Raw genomic sequence first — 9,357 nt, forward strand, 5'->3', positions numbered from 1 at the left:
ATACGGAAGTTTTCACAAAACCGCCATAATTGTCGAGCGGATAATACGACAGTTTTCATTTGTATAATATGGCGGTTTGAAACCGCCGCAATTCGAAATCATGTGCCAAAACATACTGCATATTATGGCAGTTAATAATCACCCTTATTGTACATTTTTAGTGCCGTAATTTTAGATTAATTTATTTATTAGAGTAATTTTTTTATTCCACATCTACATTATACTTACTACACCTTATGCTTCTAATCATCTATGATGCTTTAAAAAGCAATAAATTTGACAAAAATATAAAGTTTCAAACGTAAAAGATCTTCATTGTATAAAACACACAAGTACTCCAAAATACATCATCAAATATCTTAAGTTTTAAAGAATTATTCAACAAAAGATCCAAAAAATAAAACGATATTTGATCCTAACAATGATTACTAATTAACACATGTATGGTGATCTTTTTGGCTCAATTGGAAAAGTGACATACTGTCTAGAAAGTCAGAAAAGAGCAAGTTTACAAATATCATGGGTATAGTTTCTAATATGAATGTCCGATATCATATATTATATAGCTCACAACTCAGGTTTCGCCATGCTTTTGTGTTTGTAGTCTTGTTAAATTAAAGAACTTGTAAGTTCAGATTCACAGAGTAAGCCTTCTCCAAAATATTACGATGTTAAAACCAAAATACTAAGAAGTTAAAACTTGCCCTATGTATGGCCTTCTCCAATATATGTTCATCATCATCAATCATGGGTGAATACCTTGAATAGGACAAGATTGCTTTTATTTTCTGCAGGATAGAGATCATGTCATCGCACTTTCTCTCTACCAGCCTCAAGAATACTATCTGAACAACAAATGAGTATCAAATATTAAAATTCAAGGTTTGATTTAGCAATTTCCAAAACAAGGTGACTAATTAATATGTGTTCTAAGTTTCTGTCTCTTAAAGAGATCAAGGATATAAGGGAAGTTTTCTTCTAGTCAGTGATTTGATTATTTTCCATAAAATATCATTAGGAAAAGTTTTTTAATAAAAATTGGACATTACATGTTGCATCTCTAACATGCACATCGTAGTAGAAAAATTAACAGAAAAAGTTACCAGGCATTTGAAACACATGATTATAGACGCTATCAGTCATAAAAGAATGTCGACCAACTTCAGTTAGATTTATACGACTGATCCAAACAAAGGTTAGAATATAAAAACAAGAAATATTATTCTCATCTTCAGAAGATTTGTGGACAATAATTCTAAGTCAAACTCTCGTAAATATTGAAACTTATCACCAATCAGACTATGCAAAGAATTTAACCAACAAAGTAAATAAAAGAACGGAAACACAAAAGAAATGTGATTAAGAAGCGAAGATCCCTTTTGAGTAGAGCCTCTAAATTTGTCCAATCTCAGTAGAATAAACATATATTAGAAAAGACTGATTACTCAAAAGTTTAACAAAAATCAGAAATCAACGAAATTATTTTAGTAGAAAAAGCATGATTAATAAGTAAAACTAGACAACTCTTCATGTACTAAACTTGATTACGAGTTACTCTAGTAGTTAAATCTCATAAGAAAGTCAAATTGCCGGTTTATCCTAATTCTCTTTCTTTTTTTATTTCTCAGACAACTTTATTTCTATATTGCACAACAACTAGTCAATCTGATGGATAAAGATGACATAAAACTGGAAAATTTCCTTCTGCTTCTTGTGGTACTACCTATTAGCTTCTTCAAGGTAGAGTTTTATCAGTATATCTAATTGTGTTTGTCCTGAAATAGCTGTCATAAGTTAAAAACTTATATAGTCAATTTGATTATAAATATATGGTCATTCTTATATGATTCTTCTTTTCGTGAGGTTTATTATCAATTGAATTTACGAATATCGGGCTATTAACTATAGGATAAAGGGAACACGAGAGTAACTTTCTCATACACGCCACCAAGTCACAAGTCAAGAAACACACAGCCAAGCAAACAATGACTCTAGTTTACATATAGTGCAAAACTCGGACTAAAAATGTGTAATGACCCGACCGGCCGTTTTGCTTTCTAGATCTCCGTTTCTTTATTTAAGACTCTTCATATGTGATTTTATTGTTTGATGACTTGCGGGGATGGTTGGTTTGGTTTTGGAAAGGTTCGGGTTAAAATCGGAACACTTAGTTCCTTAATAGTAGCCTAAGATGGCCAAGTTGGACTTGAGTTAATACTTTGAGTAAACGACCTCAGAACCGGTATTGATGGTTCCAATAGGTTTGTATGATGATTTTGGACTTGGGCGTATGTTCGGATCGGTTTTGTGTAATCCGGGAGCGTTTCGGCGCTTAATGTTGAAAGTTAGCGCCTTGTGATGGTAGGCTATAATCTCGTGTTTTAGTCACTTATTGCACTCTAATTTACTGCACTTTACTTATTTTGAGCTTTAATTGGTAGTATTTTTCACTTATTGCATATTTTATGCCTTGTAGAAATGATTCCAAGTTATGTAGATATTGTGGAGCTAAATCAAATAATTGGAGCTTTGAAGTCTGAGTAAAAGCCCAAGGGATTAAGCCGGGATCGTGTTCGGGGGTCGAGGATCACTTTTGGTCGTCAAAAATCAAGGAAGAAGCAACACTCTGAGGAAATGCACTGATGCGACGCACCATGCATAGAACTATGCGACGCATCAGTGCAAATGTACGTCAGAAATTTAAGAAGTTCAGAGACTTATAATTTTTGGGTCTCACAAAAAAATACACTAATGCTAGGCATAGTGCATGGCATAGTGCGTAGCATCAGTAAAAAATTCTGTCAGACAAGCTAAGTTCATAGAGTTTACGACCGAGAAAATTGCACTAATGCGATGCACTGGGCATAGCATAGTGCGACGCATGAAAAGCATTAAGTTTGCAAGTTTTTCTATTACGGCTAGAAAAGGGTGATTTCGTTTGGGCCCGACCCTACTTGGTATAAATACATGGAAAAATATTATTTTCTAAAAATTTTGACACACTTTAGACCTAAGGAAGCCAAGGAGGAGCAAAAGTACAAGGATTTCATCATTCTTTCCTCACTCAAGACCCGAGTTTGGATTGAATTTATGTTTTCCCATACGTTAATTTTATTTGTGATGAATTTTTCCATATCTATGGAGTAGTGCCCTTTAGGGTTTGATGGATATGGTGTATTGATGATTGTTTGTGGATTATAACTCTAGTTTTATGTATTGAAGCATTTTTGGATGATTTAACTGTTGCATCTATATTCATTTGTTCATGTAATCGAGAGAGGCATAACTTGTGACAAATTTATATTATTTTGTTGGTTGAGTTCATAGATTCTTCTTAGTAATCGAAAGAGTCTAGTTGAATCATTGATTAAACTTAGTTAGGAGAATAACCGAAAGATATTTTCCTAAAGACCAATTCACTACGCATTCTTGCATATCATCACGTGCTTAAATTAGTTCATCTTGTGAGGTTGAAACTTAATCGAGAGAGGAGTTTTTGCTAAACGGTTGAACTGATAATTGAGTGAATTCAAGAGACTCACTTAAACATTACAAGTGAATTATCTAGAGTTATATCCCAAACAATTATCTTACACCTATCCTATCAACCCCTATTTCCTCCCACTGATAACTTTCTTGTTTCAATTGTCATTAGTCAATAGCTTTAGATCTTAATTAATTTTAATAAAAAATTATATAAATCTCAATTGTTGATCATCTTGGATAGCGATCAAGCTAAAAACTATGAGAATACTGTTTAAATCCAATCCTTGTGGATACAATATTATACTATACTATATTTGATTAGCGAGCATAAATTAAGTGTGTGTTTCGAGCTCGTCACCTTGAAGTTTTAGAGTTTTGTAAATTTGGTTTGAAGTAGGCTTTGGTGTTATCGATATCCGTTTGGGATTTTGAGCCCGAGAATAGGTTCGTATGGTGATTTGTGACTTGTGCGTAAAATTTGACGTCATTCCGAGTTGTCTAAGTATTGTTTGTCGCATTCGGAGCTAGTTGAAGAAGCTTAAAGTTCATAAGTTGAATATTTTAGTTTTAGGGAGCGATTCTTTATTTCGATGTTGTTTTACATATTTCGAGTAGGTCTGTATTATGTTTACAACCTTGTTGGTGCAGTTGGACGGGGTCCCGGGTGGCTGGGGTGTGTTTCGGACCACACGAAGTTAAGTCCAAATTGCAGAAATTGCTAGTGCTTGTTTTCTTCTTTACGAACACGAAAGGATTCTTGCATTTGCGATAAAGGATTTGGAGGTTGGGTAATATTTTTCTTCATGTTCGCGATGTATGGGTCGCGTTCGCAAAGGTTGGGGACCAGTGGCCTTCGCGTTCGCGATGATCGACCCGCGTTCGCGTATAAGGGACTGGTCTGGGGTCAGAAGCCCTTTTGCCCTTCCCGTTCGCGCAGGGCCGGTTGCGTTCGCATAGTGATGGATTGGCTAGCCTTCGCAATTTTGAGGTGCTGATCACGCTCGTGAATAAGGCCTTTGGGGCGAGGAGCAGTTTTGCCTTCGCAATCGCGAGGCTTCTTTCGCGATCGCGAGGCTTCTTTCGCGATCACGAGGCTTCTTTCGCGATCGCAAAAAAGGATTCACTGGGCAGAAACTTTTAATAATCGGGATTTAGCTTATTTCCTTCATTTCTCACATTTCTTGGCCGATTCTAGAGCTTTTTGGAGAGATATTTTCACCTAGCAATTGAAGGTAAGTAATTTCTATATAATGTGAGTTTAATACATAGATTATGGGTAGATTTTAACATAGAAATTGTGGAAATTATGGGATTATATTAAAACTCCTAGGTTTTGGTAAAAATGGGATTAGACCACGAAAATAATTATGAAATTGAGTATAAATTATATATTTGAGTTTGTAAGGTTACGGGTAACATTTATCTACAAAATATTTCAAAATCCGGGCACGGGGGCCCGATCGTGACTTTTAAGAATTTTCCAAATCGGTTTGGGTAATTATTCTAATAGTTAAATTGAGAACTTTTGAGCATATATTGATTAGTTTGTATGACTTTTAGTTGGTTTCGAATTGCTCGGCATCGATTTGAGGCTATTAGTGTGAATTGAGGATCGGGGAGAGGACTTGAAAATGAGGTAAGTCTCTTGCCTAAACTTGTAAGAGGGAATTAACCCCATAGGTGTTTAAATGGTTATTTGTTAGTAATTGTGGGTGCTATGTACGCACAAAGTGACGAGAGTTAGTACGTAGTTAAAAATAATGTTATGTCCGGGTAGACATAGGACTTTATTATACAATTACTTGTACTATTTGAATCCAACTTGGTAATTTAATTGCTTGTATTAGTAAGTGAGACTTGATTAGAGACTATATCAGACCAAGCTTTGTTACTTTGGGTTTTGGCGAAATATTCGATTATTGATAGAAAATTTATGTTCCTTTATGTACTTATCTTGTTGTTGTAAACGTATATCCTGTAGTCCGAAGAGTTCCCCTATTCCTATGGATCGGGCGGAATACCTCGGCAATATTTATATATAATGAGATGTATCCCTGAATCGGTCTGTACGACCTCAGTAGTGTATGTACACGATTATTATGGATCGGACCATACGACCTCAGCATAACTCGTGCGTGATATTTCAAGGAGTCCGATTATACTCGATATTTCCTTCATGACTTGAGAAATTATAATTACTTGCTGGCTCTTATTGGTTGAAATTGGCATGTGATATTTGAGGACTTTTAAATTGATATTTTGTTAAAAAAATCACTTATTTATTGCTTCTTATTCCATTGTTACTGTTTTATTTCATGCCTATTTATAATTCTTGCACTTTATATATATTGACCACTAGTAAGTATCGATGTCGATCCTTCGTCACTACTTTTTCGAGGTTAGACTAGATACTTACTGGGTATGCGTTGTTTTACATACTCACGCTACACTTCTGCACAAATTGTGCAGGTACTGAGGTAGGTACATCTGGTGTCCGTCCAGGCACGTATCTGCATTACCCTAGACCTAGTGGTGAGCTGCTTTCCATTCTCCGATCTTCAGCACCCGGGTTGTATTTACTATTTCTATCTATTTTATTTCAGACAGTAGTTGTAGAGGTTTTGTATATTCTACTAGATTGCCTGTGCGCTTGTGACACCGAGTTTTGAAAATTGCTAGTAGATATTTATGGTTTATGCCTATTTATTTTACTACTTCACTCTTATGTTTTATTTTATGCTTTACATCACCATGACCATTTATTATTGGTTTCTTTATTAAATAAAAATTCATGACTTTAAAAATAATAAAAAAAATAATTAAATGGATAGTTCACCGTTGGCTTACCTAACGGCAACATTGGACGCCATCACAGCCTATACTGGGTATTTGGATCGTGACAGAGTGAACACGACACAACAAAGCAGAGTCAACAAGAAATAGTAAAGTGCTCAAAAAAATGTTCAGTAGTACAGTGCAAATTCTAAGTACCAGAAACACAAGACAAGCATAGAAAACAAAGGAGAATGTGAGTGGACTTCAAGTGTTCATACATTTCTTAGAATTGTTGAAAACAAAAACCTTATAAATTTGCAGAGGCGGAGGAAATAGGTAGAAGCAGCAACAACTAGCAACTTTTTGACGGCAAAAATGTTATTCCCTTATCACATAGGCGGAAAAGGAGAATAAAATCACTCAATCTCAAAAACAATTCCATCTAAAAATGAAAAAGAGAATAATATCACTCCAAATGATATCATAGTCAATTTCATAAGAACAACCCAATTCTTCAACCAATTCCATTTCACAACTGCATTGGATGATATAACATTAAACGACCAAAAACACTCTACTCCATACACAACTCTTGTTTGTCAACTAAATTTTAACGACAAATTAAATAATTTATTAGAGCAGCAGATACATACAACAAAACCCTAGATCTACTAACTATATTCAAAGAACAAAAGCAAACTAACAATGAAACCCTAAATCCACATGAATAAGTAATCAACACATAGAGAAAATAGAGAAGACCTTGTTTAGAGATGGGATTTGACATCATCGGAGACCAGAAGCTTCGTTGTTCTTTTTCCAAATCAATGCCACCATATCACTGGCCAATCGAGGGCCTTCGCGAGAAGAGGGAAAGAGAATATGCACAGAGAGAAGGGGGAGTTAACGATGATCTGTGATACACTGCCGATGAGAGATTTGTGGGCGGGAGAGATGGAGATTGTATAAAGTAGGGTTTATTCGGGGTATGGAGAGTGACGAGGGATTTCTAATTTGTGAGAGTGAGATATCCTTGCTTTTTAAGATAAATCAAACAAATATATGAAAAGTTATAATAACACAGTGGCGGTTCAAAACAGCCATTTTATGTATCGAATCATTGTTTAACCGTCGTATTAAAATCGCCTTAATAACTCCTTTTTATGTAGTGAGCTTGGGAGGAGACTCCAGGAAAGACTATTGCATTACTCGTTGATTTCCTCTTTGTACTTTTCATTCCCTAAGGGAGATTCTATAAGCCCATGCAACCCCTTTGTAAACCCAGTAAAACCATATTGTAGCTATTGGAAAAGTAACCCCCCTCCCCCCCCCCCCCAAATGAAGTCTTTGAAACCCGCTTGTAACCGACAAAATTCTACCAATGAAAGATTAAGTTTGCTCCGGATCCGAATGTGCTGGAATCTGATTATTTGTCAAACGCTTGCAACATAGGCCTACCTCCGGCAAAGAGAGGTCCTTACATATCTTAGGAAATGCACTTGTCTGAATATGTGAACTAACTGCTCTATGTGATTATATCTATGCAAACGCTAAGACTAACTTCTACTTTTCTTTATTTTCTTGCTTTATCGCTTTATTTATTTATCCACGAAACAGAGATTGATTTGTGTTGATACCTAAAACTACATGATCCACAGTATAATCTAAGGTCCAAAGGGAAGATGACTACTACAGACAACCCGATCGGAAATGCTCTGGTGGTAGCCGACAAGCAAGGGGGGATCAGGGGAAAGGACGAGACTCGGAATGATAACATGTTGCCCGAATAGAACAAGAAATGGAGTCGCTAAGGGAAGAGGTAAAACATATCAGGGAATTGGCTCACATGGTCATGACGACGCTCCCACAACCACCCAATTTTCCATCGCTCGATTCACTCCTAACCATTTTCCTCCATCAACCCGACAACCTACTAATACCCTAACTACTATTACCACAAACCCCGCTGTAACCCAAGTCATACCACATGTAACCCCGGCAAACCCTCCAAATCCTCCCATACACACACCCTATGTTCCCAATTATGTTTAGGCTCCATAAAATCCACCAGCCACCGCCAATTTGGTCTACACCCCTCCTCATGACAATTTTACTTTTACCAACAACCAGACTCAGTATATACCAGCGGCACACACCTCCACACATGAGCGGTATATTCCACCCATATATGTTGCTTCTAAACACACCTTTACTGCACCTTTCACGGCCAGAGTGCCTTATGAGATAGACCAATATACTGAAATGGAGAGAGAAGCAAAATGCCAGGAAGAAGAGTCATTGTCGGAACAACTACGTGTATTAAGCAAACGAATAAAGAACCTCCAAGTTGCTCGAGGGAGAGAAAGCTTGGATTATGAGGATCTATGCAAACACCCTGATGTTGACATGCCCAAAGGGTACAAGCCTCCAAAGTTTTACTTCTTTGATAGGACAGGCGATCCCCACGCTCACTTGAGGGCATACTGTGACAAGTTGGTCGAAATAGGGAGAAACAAAAAGTTAAGAATGAAACGGTTTATAAGAAGCTTGATTGGGGAAGCGCTTACTTGGTACAACAAGCAGGACCCCATAAGTTGGAGGGAGTGGTAGGACATGGCCGATAAATTCATGAACTGCTTCAGGTTTGACACTGAGATTACCCCGGACAGATTCGCTTTGGTAAATCTATAAAAGAAGCCTTCCAAGTCTGCTCCAAGAATATGCTCGTCGTTGGAGATCAGAAGCTGCTAGGGGATAACCTCTATTGGATGATAACGAGCTGACTAAGTATTTCATCAATGCTCAAGAAGGAATTTACTTCGAGGAGATGACGGGGATGATGGGTTAGAAGTTCCTTGAGCTAGTCAAAATGGGAAACTTTCTGGAAGAAGGCATTAAGTCTAGGAAGATACAGTCAATGGTTGTACTACAGGCTGCTAGTAAGGCTATACAGTCTGGTTTCATCGGCAGGGGGAAGAAGAAGAAAGAAGAAGTGACGGAGATTGTCCCTTACTATCAGTCGAGTCCTCCTCGTCGAACCAACCCCTACCCCACATACACCCAACATCCACATCAACCCACTTATACCCTAGTATA

The 9,357-nt window shown here is 37.0% G+C and overlaps 1 long non-coding RNA gene across 1 annotated transcript; it reads right to left on the reverse strand.

The window, feature by feature from the left end:
- Window positions 1-288: 288 nt before the first annotated feature.
- Window positions 289-7,499, reverse strand: LOC104107572 (uncharacterized). Its single transcript, XR_688828.3, has 2 exons — window positions 7,024-7,499; window positions 289-845 (listed from the first exon to the last, which is right to left on the reverse strand). It is a non-coding gene; the product is annotated as an uncharacterized lncRNA (long non-coding RNA).
- Between the last annotated feature and the right edge of the window lie 1,858 nt (window positions 7,500-9,357).

The sequence above is a fragment of the Nicotiana tomentosiformis genome, chromosome 7 (assembly GCF_000390325.3).
Source record: "Nicotiana tomentosiformis chromosome 7, ASM39032v3, whole genome shotgun sequence".
NCBI lineage: Eukaryota > Viridiplantae > Streptophyta > Magnoliopsida > Solanales > Solanaceae > Nicotiana > Nicotiana tomentosiformis.